Genomic DNA, 17,447 nt, shown 5'->3' with positions numbered 1-17,447 from the left:
TGGATCTAATTCTCCAAAGAATTTTTGCTTAAAAACTTTTTTTTTTCAAGTTTCTACCACATCTTGGCCATCTGCAGGATCCAGTTCTGTTAAAGGACCTTGAAGCCTGCGGGTAAGCAGAAATATCAGTCTGTCTGGGTAACGCTCCTAGTTGGTAGTGTTTTCTGTGGTATATGGAGTAGATTGGGTGTAAACTGAAAGGATACTAGAATGGAGGGATTTAATTTTTTTCTGTGCATCTTGGCCAAACCTACAGCTGGTGTAAATTGGTGTAACTCCACTAATATCATTTCCATTTGTTTTGGTCCTTCTTACATGAGCCTGAGTCTAATCCCTTCGAACAGGATGCAAAGCACATTATTTTGCCTGTTGTAAGCCTAGGGAGCCAGATCCAGATTTCAGCGTTGCTGCTAGAAATTCCTGAGAGGTGCCGAAGGAGTTACACTAGATTTATGCCGATGTCACTGATTGCCTTTAAATCTCATTTCAGAAGAAACCTAATAATGGCCCATTGCAACGGGAATGTGTGTCAACTATGCAAACACTGAAAAATGATGTGTTGTGCAATGCGTTGTCCATACTTGGGGTCAGCAGGGACAAAACTTTCAAGGGCTTGTTTTCTGCTGGCGTAAACAGACATTGCTTTCAGATTGACAGAGCTGTGTTGACAGCTAGTGCAGCTATGAATCCAGCCCCTGGTCTGGAAGTTACAGCAAGGGTTTTTTACTGGATCCTTTTGAGACCAGGGTTGTTTGTCAGGAAATGAAGGAGAATGTTGTGCTTGTAAAAACATTATATAGAAAATCAATGTTGTTCCTAAGAATTTGCTTGAGTTAAGGGTCTTTCTTTTCTTCTGTAGACTCTAGATAGCTTTAAAGATGATCTCTCCCCCCACTGCACAGGAATTGTAAATTGGGCATACTTTTATATGAAACCTGTTTTATTCTATCTGCCTTAGCCTTGGATCTAAGCACACATCATTGCAGAACATTTGTATATTCAGAAATGTAGGGAGCACATATTGCAAGAAACAGACCCACTTCCCACTTCAGTTGCTGCAATTTATATTTAATCATTGGTAGTCATGTATATTTAAATGCCTTCGAGCTCTCAGTGATGTTAATGGCACAGTAGTAGACCTGGTACCTGACTGAGAAGCCTTCAGCCTAAGGGCCCTATGCTACAATGCTTACTAGCAATGCAACCTTGCTATCGGGAGTAACCAAAGCGGCTACTCACAGTAACAACTGTGTTTTCTAGTGTTTGCAGACTCTACATGTCTCATCCTGATCTCCATTACTTCCATAGATATCTTGTATTACTCAGGTGTAGCTAAGGGATTTATCCCAGATTTATACTGATGTAACAGAGAGCAGAATTTGGGCCTAAATAGGCTATCTCTAATTACTATTGTAATAATAATTATTATTATTATCATTATCACCATTGCTATTATTTCTGTGTAAACAAAACCCCATAGATCGTGACCAAGCTGTCATTTTTTATCTCGCTTTGTAATTCCCCAAATCCCATAATCTAATTGTTACACAGCCTTGCTTTAAAATAAAGGCTCAAATATTAGCTTAAGGTTGTAATAGCAATTAGCACTGCAGAAGCTTAAGCTATCTGGGTAAATCATGGCATTTACTTAACCGCATATTTTAGCATTATGTTAGCCAGGGCACCTAATAATGTGATGACAGCAGTTTTGGGTTGCATCCCTTTCCCTTCCTGTAGATATCTGTCTGAACCAGGAACAAGAGCAGACCTGGGCTTTTTTATTGGTGTTTACAAGGCATGGAGGCCTTTTTGGACTTACAGCAGAATAAGCAATATATGTATGTGCATAGATATTCATCTAGATTATGTCCACGACCCCACAAATTATTAGTACCTATTGTGTGCTCATCTAGCAAGTCACAATTGCCTAACACGCAGCAGGGCCATTTGTTACTAGGGAAATTGTGCAAGGGGAAAAAATGACCAAGCAAGTATTTGCCCATCTCCCTCCACCCACGCCTTCTAAACATCAGCCTCCCAAGCAAGATGAAATAAAAATGGGCGTAGTGCTATAAGGGTTTAAAGTCTGCCCCTGTGCACCCTTCATAGGTGAGTAATCTTGATGCAAGTCTCGTCAGCTTTGATGGGAAGGAGAGGGCCTGAAAGAGCAGTCGCCCTTTTGTTTCGGGTGTTTGCTATGAGCTACAGCTTAAATTCCAAAAGAATTGAACGTTTACAAAGTTACCGCTAAGGAGCTCAAAAATGGATTGGGAATTTCAGTGTTAATCTTCCAGTAAATCCATAATTAATATCTGATACTAGACTTAAATGTAACTCTAGAGAGTGAGCGTGATGCCGTGGCTGGCTTTTTAAGGGTACTTGGGTCTGGCCCTATCTGTGACTGCAATACCTGACTCCTAGCTGACATGCGGTATCAAGTGATAGCTCAAAGATCATCCTGGCATATATGCTGGTAACTTAGTCTTCCTGCTCACAGGGAGGGCCAGGCCCACAAGCATTATTTGGCTTGAGTTTACGTTGTTGTGTAGCCCTGAAAATCAGAAAAAACTCATAAGAGAATAGAATCAGGCCATGAAGATTGCTGAAAAAGTGGAGGAAACCCCTCAGCCAACCCATATTTCTGCTGTGAAGCCTGAAAAGTAGTATGTAAAATGGAACAGTTCAAATATGAGTTCACAAACTGTCTGCGTGTTATTTTTGTGGCTGTCATATGCAGAGCGATGCTCATAATACAAGGTTCCAGACTGTGATCTTGTTTGTGGCATTTTTTTTAATGAGTAATGTTAATTACATTTTATTTGGATTTGTAGAATATCTGCAATGGCTCACCCCACGGTCCAGGTGGCTTTCTAAAATTGGCAGCACACCTAATGTCACCCGGTCTGGTTAAGAAACATGCCGAGGTGCTAGTGAAGCATTCAGAATAATGTTTTCCCCTCCATATTTCTCAGTAATCTCATGCTTCCTCAACCTCCACAGCATTATAATCAGTCCTTTCTGCCTTCTCAGACAATACTGCCTACTAGAAAAGTTACTCTTGTCAAAACAAAGCTTCCAGTATTTAATCCCTACTGAGATGAGTGTATCTGCTGACTCCTGAAGGGCTACCTGTGAATATATGGATTTGCGAGCTCAGGTTCTCGCATCTGATTTTGACAAGAAAGTAGGATATTTACTATGGTGGGTGGTGTCAAATAAAAGCATCTTATTTTTATCTATAAGGTGAAATCAAATTTCCATGGGGTGCCATCCTGGAGAAAGATTGTTGTGAAACATGGATCTAAAGGCTTTTTTATTTGGTCCCACAAATGCATAGTTAGGCAACTAGATCAGGTTTGCAAGACTTTTGTGGGGTTTGGGGTATCTGTGATTTCTTAATGAAACAGGACAGAATACTGCCCGTCCTTTAAATTCCAACAACCCTCCTGATTTACCGGTTTGTTTTCAATTATGATGAACGATCTTAAATCTTAAAAATAGTTATTCTTTCTCTTTTAGATTGAATCAGCCAGGGCAGACAATGGGCTCCTGCTTACACTGGTATACAACTGGACTAGAATGACTGACTTCAGCAGACATACTGCAGCATATCGGAGAGTTGAATTTGGCCTGTTACTGAAAGACTTTAATGGAGTCTAAGCTACAGAAGAGTATGTAAGTAAATAAAAGGGTTGTTTTTTTTTAACTTCTTGGATGGTCTGAATTTGCAAAAGTCCTGACTTTTATACATATATCCTTGAATTTGCAATTAGACTTTTACATATATCTATTTTAGGTACCCGGTAACCACAATGTAATTTATTTCTCTGAGGTGTCATAGCTCCGTCTAGGAGTAATGTAGCAAAACAGAGAATTGAACCTCAGTTTCCGGAGTCCTAACCTGGCCCTAATCTCTGGACTATGCAGATGGAGGCTAGTGAAATCAGAGCCAGAATTAAGCCTGAAGTCTCATCATCCTCATTTTTCAGAGCAGGGGAAACTGCCAACCTTAATGAAGTGTTATTAGGATAACTCGCTTAATATTAACAGCGTACCTTGGTAATGTTGGGTGCAGGGCTGTTTGTGGTAGTATTTATTTGTGATGTGAGAGATTTACTTCAGATTAGTCCTTGTAACTGTATTGCAGGGGTGGGCAATTATTTTGGCTGAAGAGCCACTTAACGTGTTTTGGTGAGCTGCCGAGGGCCGCACGCATACAATCTTCCAGGAGATACCATTTTAACAAATGAAAAATAAAAAACAAATCATATTCTAAAAATAAAACATTTACTGTATTTTAATTTTATTTTAAAAATAACTTTTGTCATTTATGATTTATGTGTTTTTAGTAGTGTATATAGAGGCGATTGCATAGTAGCTCAAAATAAAGTCTTACTCTTGTATATTGTGTGTGTGGAGGAGGTATGGGAGGAGTGAGTGTGTGCACATGTGGCAGTGGGCTGACCGTGTGCTGGATCCCAGGAGCTGGCCAGGGCAGAGAGAGGTAGTGGGGGGAGACAGGGGGCATGTGCAGCAGCGCTCGGCCAGGCAGTGCAGTGCAGATGTATCCATACATCCAGTGGCGACGCATAGGGATTGCACAGGGATGCACATGCACCCCCTGACTGGCTGCTTTCACCACTTAGGCGATGGGCTGGGGGAGCAGGCGCAAGCACCAGCCGATCACTGCAGCTGCTCCCAGAACCTGCCGCAGCCACCCCCAGAAGCAGCTGCAGTGATTGGCCGCAGAGATCGGCTATCATGGGATCAGCCGTGGGGGGACCTACCCCTCACCCAGTCAGCGGGACTGGTCAAAGGGGGGGCACATACCCCCCCTGACTAAGGCGGCATGAGCCGCCCATGCATATGTCTGTCCGTACCCCATCCAGCCCATGGCTGCCCTCGCAGTGCTCTGCATGGGGCCAAGCCCTACCCACTCCTGTGCCCACCAATGTCCCCAGACCTGGCCAGCATGCACAGCTACTCCGCAGGGCTGCTCCTGGGGCAGCCCTGCGTACTGCTCAGCTCCCCTCACCTCCAGCAGCTCCTCCTCTTCTTTCTCCTCCTCCTCCTGTCCCCACTGTGCTGCTCCAGGCACCAGGTAGCACAGGGAATCCGCAGCAACAGTGGGGACGTGTGCCAGGCACCGCACGCCCAGCCAGGCTGCAGGGAGCGGGGCTCCAGCTCCAGCTGCCTTAAACCACTCGGCTGCCCATGGGTGACTGCTTATTGCACCGGGTGGGCTGAATAAGAGCAGCAATGCAGATGTGGCTGTGTCAGTGAGCTAAGGTAAGCTATCTGTGGAAGCTGCATAGAAATGTATAAATATGAGAAGAGAAGTGAAGGCTCTGCCCATTCCCTCCTCGCCTGCACAGAGAGGAGAACAGCAACGCTGTGGTCACTGTTCTTGATCCTTCCACACTGAGGGTCTCATGAGGTAGATACCCTTATTCCTTCATGTGGGCTATCTCCTTTGCTGGGCATTTAGCAGGACTCATGATTAAGCCCAGAAAGACTAGCAAGTAACATAATTGAGTGACAGAGTTAGTAATTAAACGCAGCTCTTCCATATCATGTCCCAGTATCTTATGCACAGACCCAACTTGCTTGTCTTCAGCGATGCCAGAATGTGCTCAAGTTGCCCACCTCCAAGGTTATTAATTAGCTCAAGGTATTTAGAGATGCTAAGATGATTCTTCATTTTATCTAATGCACCATGTGTTAATGGCAGAGGGCCTCTGATTAGGCTGCTTTTTTGGTAGTACTGTGACTGTTCTCAAGTGAAACGGTTGGTTTACATTTCTGAATAATATACCTGATATATTTGGGTGCTCTCAAGTGAGCTAAATATAGATCTGGTACCAGGATGAACGTGCAGAGAGGCATGTCAAGTTAGCAGAGTTAGGTGGCATTATCTAAGAATGAAGTGATGACGTCAGAGTTTGTGGCAGTAAGGTAAAATCTCCTTCACGATTGCAGTAAAAATAGAAAGACAACTTGGTCTCAAACATTGTGTCTTGTTTCAGCTACTGTTTAATATGCTACAACACAGTTTAGCAGCAATTCTAGTTCAAGTTGCCATTTTAAATATGTTCTTATGTTGCACCCGTTATCCTGCCACAAGAGGTTTTATTAAAAGCTCTGTATCAGAGCGTCCTCATTCACAAATCTAAGCATGAAACATTATTAAAAATACTAACAAAAACTGATTCTGTATCCTGCCGATTTTGTACAGCGAGGTGAACAAAATATAGCAGATGTCAAATAACGCTGCAATTTTAGAGTGATTATAGTTTGGGAGGTCTTTAAATGTGGTTATGGTTACTTCTACAGAGGATATCAAGTAAGTTTTGGAGTTGTTTAAGGCCATTCTATTCTGTCTCCTGGAGTTTAAAAACTTTGATATCTATACCCTGTTTTTGTAGAAGAAAATACACAAATGGAAGGGAATAATTTGGTTCGTTGAGCAATTTGTACAGCTTTTGGCGTGATTCTCACCTTCCATATGCAAATTTTTTCCTCCTGGAGTAAGGAATTGAGTGGGATTTCTGAAGACAAAAGAATCCTGGTCCCGCCTAATTAGAATGAGAGAACCCGTCTCTCATTTGAAGTTGGCCCCATATGGTGTACGCAACATGTTTATACAATAACAGACCGCATTATTTGAGGAGCAAGCGCCTTTCATGCATGCTACATCCCAAAATGCCTTCCATAGTAAAAAAAAAAAGAAAACACAGAGTTAAAATATAAATAATTCAAAAGAAGAGAGAAAATAATAGGCCTAGGCAAGGGAGAATACAGACCTATACACTTTCAGGACCCTACGTCTAATTGCCTATAAATAATTGTCTCGTACACATTACCCATAAGAGTGCACAGTCCCTGACAGAATTATAAAACTGGATGTCAGCCGTGGAGCTCATCTGCTGTTTGTAAATGGTTGTAACTCTGCTCTTGATTTTTACTGTGCTTACCGTATATAGTTTTGTTTTATTGGCACTGGACTATAAGCGTATCCTACAATAAGCAAGTAAAAGGGTTTACAAGCATGCGGTCCCCATCCTGCAATATCTATTCAGGCAAAAACTAGACGACTCATAGGATTTTTTCCTATGCGTGAACTAAGAGTTGAGCCTGTCTTCATCAGCATCTCTGCTACCTCTGCTCATTTCAGTCACTCTCATGTTTAAAGCATCCTTGTCTGCAATGAAGGAAAGCAGGGTTTAGGGAATGGTGCTATAGAGAGAGCTTCTGAGAATGACCTGCCGTCTTGAGGGCAAATACAGGATCCTTGCTCAGTTTTGTTGCCATCAAGCCCTGGGATCAGTAGAGATCTTTGTGTGGCAAGCCAAGAGGAAGTGCAACATTCCCCACTGTCTGGCACCTGGCTAGAAAAGAGATGATTTCATAGATTTCATAGATTTCTAGGGTCGGAAAGGACCTATTAGATTATCGAGTCTGACCCCGTGCTCTGGGCAGGAAAGAGCGCTGGGGTTAAGTAACCCCAGCCAGGTGCTTGTCTAATCTCCTTTTAAACACCTCCAAGGTAGGGGAAAGCACCACCTCCCTTGGAAGCCCATTCCAGATTTTGGCAACCCTCACCGTAAAGAATTTGTTCCTGATGATAAGCTGATACAGCCTCACGTATGGAAACACCTCCCCTTCCACTCCATCGAAACACGGTCATGGAGCCGCCAACGAAGCTGCAGCAATGAAAGATGCAAAGGCTTTGGAGGCAGCATCGAACAGAGGGGACGGAGGTACTGAAACCACATGTGTAAGGAAAGATTTTGGCAGGAGTCCTGAGTCCACTTCTGACAAATGATATAGTCTGACCAAGAGGAGGGCCTGCCAGGTTGGCCATGAAACATCTCGGTGCCTCTACTCCAGCTCTGATCCACGAAGAGGGTTTTGAATTTCCATTATCCCACATGAGGGAAATGTGGCTACAAATCTGGGCTCCGATCCAGATTCCTCTGCGTGGACAGGTCTCCCTACACACCCTCAAATGTCTGCTTCATTTTTTTTTTAAGTCTGTACTACAAACAAGTAGCCTGGAGGCATGTTTTCCTGCTAACTTTAAACTCACCAGCACAGAGCCACTAGCCCCCAAGATGCATTGGCACAGATGTCAGTGCAGGCTGCATGAGCCATTGGGGATGATTCCTACATAGGCAGGTTGCTAGTCTGTGCCATCCACTGCTTCCCTTCTGTTTGTTGCCTGTGTTAGCTAGGTGGTGACTGACTTGGTTTGCCTGCTGATCTTATACCCTTGTCCATGATCCTATACCCTTGCTCGTGTACATTGTCCCATTAGCTTTACCCAGATGGTGCACATAGGTAAGGGTAGGAGGAACCAACATTTATAACCTGATTCTGTAAACCCTTCTGTATCTGAATTTTCCCATTGCCTTAAAGGGGATTTCTCTCATGAGCAAACATTTGCAGAATTTGTTTAGTGATAGAAATGGTTTGCTCCTTGGGGGAAAGAGGGAGAAGTGGCATGTTTCTGGATTTGGATTGCATAGATCCTACCAGATTTGGGGGACTTCTCCAAGCAGAACACAAAAGATGATGCAGGATATGACTTCGCATTTAAAAAGAGATCTGATTAGGAAAAATATCCCATCAAATAATGGGCATGCGTTATGTTGTGCTCTCTGAATCAGTGATTCCTCCCCCTTGATTAAAACACCAGTAAATGCATTCGTGCCTTTTTATTAACCTCCTGAAAAATATTCTGTAGCAATGGTTGTCAGCTGGCATGGCACCTCTTGGTAAGGGCATCCCAATCAGCAAAAGGCACCTCAGCAGCTGAACTTCTTCAGTGAGACACCTTTGACCACAGCAGATGTTGCTACTTTGGGCTTGATGAATGGGAACTTTATGATCAGTGTTTTCATTGTTTTCTGGGAGCAAATGTCAGCCTGGAAACACAACCTGACATCAGGACCATTAAGTGCTAATCTGAACAACAGCTTCAGGACTTGATCTCGTTGTCCTCTGGAGCACAAGGTCTAATGGGCTAATGCATTAGTCTTTCCAGGCACCTTCTTGCACCACAGACACAGCCTCTTAACAAGTTGGCAAAAAATGCCCCGTTTTGGAAAATAATCTATCCAAATGCCTAACCTTCACATTGAGCATTGCATTGTCGCTTGTCTGCTGTGTTGCAGAACATGCACATGGCACAGCAACTGAGGCTGGCAAAAGCATTTGAAAATGAACATCTTTATAATGATGCACTCCAAATCTGTATGCCACACACTTCTGCAATCGTGGTAATTTGTACTGAATTGAAGCGGGGGAGGGGGACTTTTCCTAAGCAAAGTAGTTTTCCCCATTAAATTTACTATTTTTCCATTTGTTTTTCTCCCAAAAGCATCATTGTCTAGTTCAGTTAACAAGAAAAAGCCAATTATAGGATGAATGCTGATCTGTTAAATGTGGATTTAGCTGCCACTGTCCTAATGGGTCCTTGGGTGTTCTGCTTTCTATTAATAACTTTGTTTGAAGTATTAAAAAATAAAATAGCTGCAGTGAACATTTTGTCAACATGGCCGAACTTCAAAAAGTAGTACAGAGCTAGTAAAAACCCTAAACAAACAGGAGAAAGCAAAAGTTAGAGTCAAGTGCAAGTGAAGATGTTCTACTTTCCTTTTCTAAAAATCAAATGCACGCTGCTCATGTGACTGATTTAGTATTGAACAAGAAGGGGAAAATTGCCTCTTGGCATTTAAATGGAAATGTTTCTTGTTCAAAAATTTTGGAAGCTTGCACACTGTATGATTTTTGAAAAGCTTATACAATTACCATTGAATTTGGATGAGGTATCTTCTAGAAGATGCATACATTTCCCAATTAATATCTGCCCTTCTAAAGACCCATTCCTGGTTTGGAATGTATTCCAGAATCGATAACGTCAATGCAAATATAGTTCATTTTTAATATATACAATTCAAAAAGCATGAATAACAGCAGCTCTTTTGCATAATAGATTTTTGCATTGAGAATTCTGCCGCCTATGATGATCCTCTGATTTACTGTGTGCCCTTTCACTCTGATTTCTGGTTTGGATTAAAATATAATGGTACCTGCTTGCTCTTATCAGAGGATGGAAAGAGTAGGATGAGAGCTAGAATGAAAAAAGCAGGAGACTGCAGGTTTATTATTATGTAGTTTAAACTTATGCTGAAGCATTGCATTATGTATCAGTCTTACTGGCAGTCCTTTTTTACAGCATGGTTTTGGGGCCCAACTTTGCAGTTGTCCTGTGCGTGAAACTTTCCCAAAATTCATCTTTTATTTTGCATCACGTCCTTCATGTCAGCAGCTTTGGGTGCTATAAACGTACTCCAATGTGTGTGAATACACTAGGAGTTACAGTCCTTGCCGTGGACCCTGTAGCTAGCAGGGACTTGGATGAAACAGGTCAGGTTTGTATCGCATAGTGCATGATGCTTCTCCCCTGAGACCTTTTGGAAACCATGGATACATCGTTACTGAGAGGTTTCATAGGCGAGAATTTTGAGATGAGACTTTAAGGTGAGGAGTGGAAACTGCAAGTACAAGGCATCCGGGGTTTCGGCCAGAATACAGTTTAGCTAAGGACAGGGATCTAGTCAACAAGATGTGCCTTTATAAAGGCAGCTTCTCCCTAGCCTTTGGGCATGCTGGTGGGTGTCTCACCAGTAGTGAATCCAATTGGGGGGGGGGGGGGCCTCAAGTGACTTGCTCAAGGTCACACGGGCACTCAGTGTCAGGGCCTGCAACTCCAATCAGTTCCTTATTCCCAGATTGTCCTTCTCCTTTGCAAATCTGAGCTGGCAAAGTGTTGATTTCCCAGCCCCTAAACCCGTTCAGGAGGATGATTAAAACCACCAGTCTGGCAGCATTACTCTGTCCCCTCATTCAGAAATCATCTTTGAAGCTCTGGGTCTAAAAAAAGGGGCACGTTTCCCCCTCCCTCTGGTTATGTGTGTTAAAAAAAAAAAGAAAATCTAGATGCCTGGCATTAGAGACATGATTAAAAAAACCCAAAAAAACCCCAGTCTCCTGACAGTGCTGCTATTTGGTGATCTTGGAGCGAGGGACATGAAAGTCCAGACACAGGGCAAGGAGTGTAACTAGTGGCTGGGAAGGCAGAGCCTGGCATTGCGTGTGTGGAGGCTGCAGCAGCTTGAAGGGAGCCCAGCCCCAAAGGTGGAATCTGGCCCGGATTGGAGCGGGAGGGGGAAAAGGGGGCCGTGCTGGGGATGGAGATGGAGCTGCGAAGCATCACCTGAGCAGAGCCTGCCTCCCCCCTGCTCCTGAGTGGTGCAGACCAGCTTTGAATGCATGTGTGCTTGTCATTCCCAGGCATTGTAGGATTGGTTCCTGCCTCCCATTCATGTAACCTGTGTGTGTCTCTCTTTCTCTCTGTGTATGTGTGTAACGGAGGGAGAGAGAGGGAGAGAGAGGCAAGGAGAGGAGGGGAGGGGGGTGGAAGCTTTAAATAAAGCCTTTGGATTGCAGCTGCTTGTACTGGGCAGCCTTACCAGGGACACTTTCTGCCAGGGAAGAAGCTGGACCGGTCTGTGTGGTGGTGGTGGTGGTGGTGGTGGTATTGTTCCTCTGCCTCTTTTTAGGATGAGCTCCTGTGCCTGGCTGTAGTTGCCCACTTTGGGATCCTGCTGAGGAGCTGTACCTATAAGTGGCTTTGCACTGGGGAAGCCTGCAGACATGGTAAGCTTGCCTTTTTTTTTGCCGTGGAAAATAATAATAATTAAAAAGGGGCATTTTGTATTTCTTCCTCCAGCTTTTTCCTCTTCCCTCCCCCACACACAGTCTTTTCACAGCTCTCTCGAGCTGTGGGGATTTTTTCCCACCTCTCCGATCCCTTTTTCTGCAGCGAGGCACTTTTTCACCTCCCTCCCTCCTTGCCCTTCCCTGCCCTGATCCCCCTCCTGGGGCGGGGAGCAGAAGCCCCTCAGCCCCCTGCATGGCTCTGCTTTCCCAGCCTCTGGCAGACACATTCCAGACTGCTGCTGCTGCTGCTGCTCCAGCTCCTTCCTTGGGCACAGTTGTACAGCTGTAGTTCCTGGAGCTCATGGCTCAGTGGCGGGGAGATGCTGGCTGGATTATTGCTGGGGACAAGCTGCCTGGAGCCTGGACAATTTAGGTGTGTGCTGGGTGTGTTTGGGAGGGTTACCCCCCCCCCCCCCCATGCATCTGGATCAGTGTCTAGATCAGGTCCCTCCAGCAAGACTGGGGAAGGAGGATGGAGACTGGGAGAGGGCTGTAGCTGAGATGGGCTCCTGGAGCAATCAATCCCTGTTATCATTTATTAAGGTGGAATAGCTGCAAAAAAGGGGGAACAAAAAAGAGCCCTGTTATTTCCCATTTGCACAGACCACCTTTCAATTTTTGTGCCCCTCTCTTCATCCTTTAGGTCCTACATGCCCTGGTAGTGTGTGTGCGTGTACAGTGTGTGTGTGTGGGGGGGGGGTGTGCACACATTTGGACCGGTGCTGGAGTTGAGGTTGTGTAAGAGGTCCCACATTTTGAGAAGGGTGGATTCCTCCCCACCCCTATATTTTAAAATCAATCTGCTAGATTACAACTTGCCTAAGGAAAGGTTTGGTCTCCCATTTCACATGCCTGCTTCCTGCCTTGCTTCCCTTCTCCCCCCCTTCCCTCCCCCTCCCCCCCCAAAAAAGTAGTTTGGCACTTTGAACGGGTTTTTAATACAAAATACCTGATGAAACATGTCACGTTTTAGATTTGTGTTAGATTCAGATGTCTTTACAAAGCGCTGTTTTATTACGGAACAGGAGCACGCAGACTCCTGCTTAACCACGCATTTATCTGTATTCGCAACATTATTTATTTTGTTTAAAAAAATGAATTCATGCACTAAAATGGCTGGGAGCCTGAACTTTGGAAGTGGCCACTGCTAATACGAATGCAGTACTTTTTGTTTTAAAGAAATGCTGCGAGTGTTACATCAGGAGATATTTATTTACGCTCTAATGCCATACTATAATGGGTTGAAAGTCATTATAGTTTCAACCATGTAAACAAATACTATGTAGTTTGAAAATGATTGGGAAATATGCATTTATGCAATAGTCTTTCCAGTCTATTGGCTGGATTATGCACATTTTCAAAATATTTTATTCATACATTCAAAGCAGGTCTGCCTAAATATTTATTTACTTGATAGACAAGTTTGGGGGTTTTTTTCTGTTTCTTCGGCATGTATTTACTTATGACCTTCCAGGAAAGTTTTATTAAGATTTGCAAGAGAATCCCAACCCCTCCCCACCTCCCAAAAAATCATCCCCTCCCTTCCCCCCAATCATTTTAGGTTTTTATTTTGTATCCCTGCATTAAGCTTTCATAAGCCAAAATGAGACTTTAAAGTTGCAGTTGACTCTTTCCTTTCCACATAAACTTGTGCTTCAGCATTGCAAGTCATTGCATGTTGCTGTGCTATGGACACAGAAGTTGTGGGGGAGGAATTATGGCACTAAACAGCCCGAGTCTAATATATTTCTGTCTGTCTGACCCCAATAAAATGGTTTGCTTCTGGGGTGGCCCCTCCTCTTCCATGAAAAGTGTCGTTCCACCAATGTGTGTGCCATATGTGCTTGCCATAGCCAGGATCTGCTACGTATGCCTGGATAGCACCACAACCCTACGTACCAGCCGTGCCTGGGCGTATATGCCCACATTGGCCCCAGGAACAACAAGTCAAGGGCGGCAGTTCGCTCTAACAAATCGAGCTTCCTTGGGAGTGGAGAGCTTTGTGGGAGGATGGCACCGAGTCAGTAATTTGTATTTAATTTATTTCATTGGCCTTTACAGACCGAGACACCTCCTACTTGGTGTCTCGGTCTGTAGCACTTGCATAGGCTCAGATGAAGAAACCGGAGCGGTGTGCATGTTTGTATGTACGGCAGAGGGAGAATAAAAATCCCTCTGCACCTTACTATGCTTGGCAAAGACAAGGACTGAGAGTGGCAGGGCTGGGCGTGCACACTCTTATTTTTATTTTTGGGGGGGAGGGTTGTGCTTGTGACAAGAAGGCGCTGGCGTTTTATAGCTGCCTGGCTGTTGTGAGTCTCCCTCCCCTCTTATTCCTAGATGCTAGCCTTTTCCATTCTGCTGGATAAATCCTCCCAGGCTGAGACTGTTCGGGGCCATTAGGATTTCCTGCTGCCATGATCCTTCCGGTTCAGAAGCAAATGCTTGTGCAAGGGAATGATCAGTGCTTGTGCCCAGCAGATTTGGAGGGCGTGTGAGGTGCTCGTGGGGGTGTGTGTGTGCATGCACACGTGCGATGGGGGGGTCATTTACTCTGGGGGCTTAGACATGCCTGGTGGTTTTGCTTGTTTCAGGGGTTGGGTCGTCTGCTTTTGCACACTGGATTTCTTTGCGACAGAGGCAAGGGGGGTCTCTCTGTGTGCAGAGCTGGGGTGAAGGATGTTTGCAAGCAACCTGTTTCCTGCAACCTGTCCCCAAAAGTCACTGTGATGGAGAGCTCCTGCCGTAGCGTACATAGCAGGCAAGCATGCGTCCTGTTCCTCCAGTAGCTGCTGAGATCAGCTTCTGTTGCGCTCTACCCTTCCCCGTGAGTGTGTGTGTGTCTTTGAAGGGGGAAGGAGTCAGCGTGTTCACTTTTTGTGCTATTTACTGGAGAGATCATGGTCTGTGCATTGGAGGGGAAAACATGTTTTGGATTTGGGGGGGCTTTCTCAGACTTTCTTCCTTTGGGGAGCGTGGCGGGGAAAGAGGAGCAGGTCTGTTCTTTAGAAAGAGTTGCCTTCTAGTTGTCTTTTCAGTTTAAAGGGGGCTGGGGCAGGCAAAGCTAACCTCTGTTTTTAAGTGGGAGGGAGATAAGGAGGGATATTGGGAAAAGGGAATGGGAGGGAGAAGGAAGAAAGAATCTAATTTTGATCTTCTGATCTAATTTTGGTCTTCTGGTTCTTTGGTCTTTTGTTAAGCTGGTGGCAAAGGGAAGACTGCCCTCTGTGTTTTTGCAGGTATGGGGTGCACTTGTATTCTGTTTTTCTTGAAACAGCCCTCACAATGATTTGCCTTGCCTAGCTTAACTGCAGTACTTCCATCTATTTTGTGGTCAGGCAGTAGCGTGAGAGTTTTTTCTTGTTTCATTTCAGGGGGTCTCTTCTTGCTGTTATTTAATTTTTCTTTTTTCTTCTTCTTCTTTTCTTGGGTTGTTTACCTGGAGTGCATGCCAACCCAAATGCCGTTTCATCCTCTTTACAATGTATCCAGTGTCTCAGTTAAATAAGTCTGTCCTCGTCATTTTTTTAAAATCTGGTATTACACCGTTTCTCTTCCCAGGAAAACATAACCAGGCACTAAATGTGGTTCCACTTTAAATAGCCAACACGCTTAAAGAAAACTATCCTCCTTTTCCCTGGGAAAGTCATTTCCAGTTCTGTTAGGATTTCCGCATCGTTGGTTCATTTTTTGACAGAATCGCATCCTCGTAGAAGGAGCGCAACCATGATCTTATGTAACTTGATATTTCTAGATCAAAAGTTACAAACATTGCAGTAATAGAGCAATGTGGCAAGATGAATGTCATGTGGCAGAAGTGATTTCTGATTAGGACTTCAGGTCACTGGGAGTGTTCACATTCAGTGCCAACGTAATAGTTGAATAAAGAGCAAACCTTCTCTTTTCTTTGTTACCAGAACTTTTTCTCTTTGTCTTACTGCTTTAGGTACTTAAGGCTCTAAACAAGCCCGCTATGTGCGCTTAGAAAAAAGCCTACATAATATTGAAAAGTGAAACAATTTGAAATTGCCTCTCCCAGACTTGATTTAGAGAGATGAAACTCTGTGCATCAACGTCGCTTCAGATTTAAAGACTGGTGGTTACCTGCCCAGCTACAAGGTCTATCAGTCTAGCTCATTGTAACTAAACGTTAAAATATTCTATTTCTGCTTTGAACTGACAGGCTGGCATTTCTGGGCACTTTGACAGAATAACATGAATTACTTGCCAGTGAATTGGGTATTCATGGATCTCCGACCAGTATGTTTTCACAGGCAAAGCTTGTAATGAAATATTTTCTTTAAAATATATGTATATATTTCCACTTTCACGTTGATTAAAAATATATATCCCTGAAATCTGATCGTTACCTGAGCTGCTTTGCCGAGAAGGTGTGGTTCGATGAACTGGTATATTACTTGCATTTCTAAACCGGCAAAAGGGTATAATTTGGATTCTTCTGTGCCATGCTACTGTCACTGTGCTGATAGTCAAATTAGTTTCCTAGAAATATTCTTCTTTGCCAGCTCTCTTGAATCACTCTTTCCAGTGCATCTTTTTAAGCCAGCAGTATAGTTGAAATATGTAGAGTAGGGCAAGCTTGCCTGTGTGGAGTGACAAGCCCATCTTGCAGAAAGTTGACATTCTTTGGGAAGTTAGATCCTTTTGAACATAAAACCTTACGCCTAGCACAGAAACTAGTGGTGAATGAAGCTGTTTGTTCTGTAGAGGTAGTTAAACACCATCCTGTATTGCCCTGTTGAGCATTCACAAAAACTTTGGCAGAACGCTTTTTTTTTTAATGCAAAGATTATCTTAAGAAAGGGCTGTAGCCACTGACACGTGTTCATGCAGGAGCACAGAGGTCCTTTGGAGGGTGACAGAATGTATTGGCAATCTGGAGAAAAATAAAATAGAAAACCAAATAAAAAAATAACAGTTTAGATTTTTGGTCCCAAATGAAGCTTGACGTCAAAGATTATCTTAAAGGAGATAAGGGGGAAAAAATCAGTGGGAGAAGTTGCTGATGGCTTGTTTAGGTGAATGGGCCCGCTGAGCCACTTTACCAATTCACATGTATCCATCCATTTACATGGAGAGAATTCAATTAGATTTCATTGTTATCACCTCCGGCTTTTGGCCGGTTGTATGTTCTACAGTATAGGAGAACTGCCGTGGTTCAAGATTCAGCTTCGCAGCTGTAAGTAAGGCTGAGATACTGGCAACATATCTCGTACCGAGAGAGAGGTAGTTAATCTGAAGTCAGCCAGATGGCAGGGTAGCGATGCACCTTATAGACTAACTCACAGACCAGCCCTCACTGCAGATCCAGGGTGCTGGGGCCAGTCCAGTGTGGATGCTACATGCAGCTTGTGCCCCAACCTGCCTTGTGTGCTGTATCGGGTGCATGGAGTCAGTGTGATACACTCCTCACATGGCACATGCATTGCATTTAGCACACGGGGACCAGTCTGGGGCACAGGCTGCATGTGGCATGTAGGGTTGGTCGGGTGTGGGCGCTACATGCAACACATGGGGCTGGTGTATGCTGCATGTGATGCCTTGGGCCGGTCTGAGAACCACAGGCAGCACCATAGGCCTGACGATAGGACTTCATGGGCAATATCTTTGGCACCCATGGACTAACTGAATCGGAGCCA

The 17,447-nt window shown here is 44.2% G+C and overlaps 1 long non-coding RNA gene across 2 annotated transcripts in view; it reads left to right on the top strand.

Annotated features, from left to right (window-relative positions):
- The first annotated feature begins 11,603 nt into the window (after positions 1–11,603).
- Positions 11,604–17,447, top strand: part of LOC112550079 — a 50,437-nt gene continuing 44,593 nt past the window's right edge. Inside the window, exon 1 of one of the 2 annotated variants that reach the window (XR_003093742.1) lies at positions 11,604–11,724. This is a non-coding gene — a long non-coding RNA (uncharacterized LOC112550079). Of the gene's footprint in view, positions 11,725–12,100; positions 12,161–17,447 lie in introns of those variants that run through there. The other variant, XR_003093745.1, reaches the window with a different exon arrangement.

The sequence above is a fragment of the Alligator sinensis genome, unplaced genomic scaffold, assembly GCF_000455745.1.
Source record: "Alligator sinensis unplaced genomic scaffold, ASM45574v1 scaffold1089_1, whole genome shotgun sequence".
Taxonomy (NCBI): Eukaryota; Metazoa; Chordata; order Crocodylia; family Alligatoridae; genus Alligator; species Alligator sinensis.
This window is presented reverse-complemented; position numbering and strand designations above follow the sequence as displayed.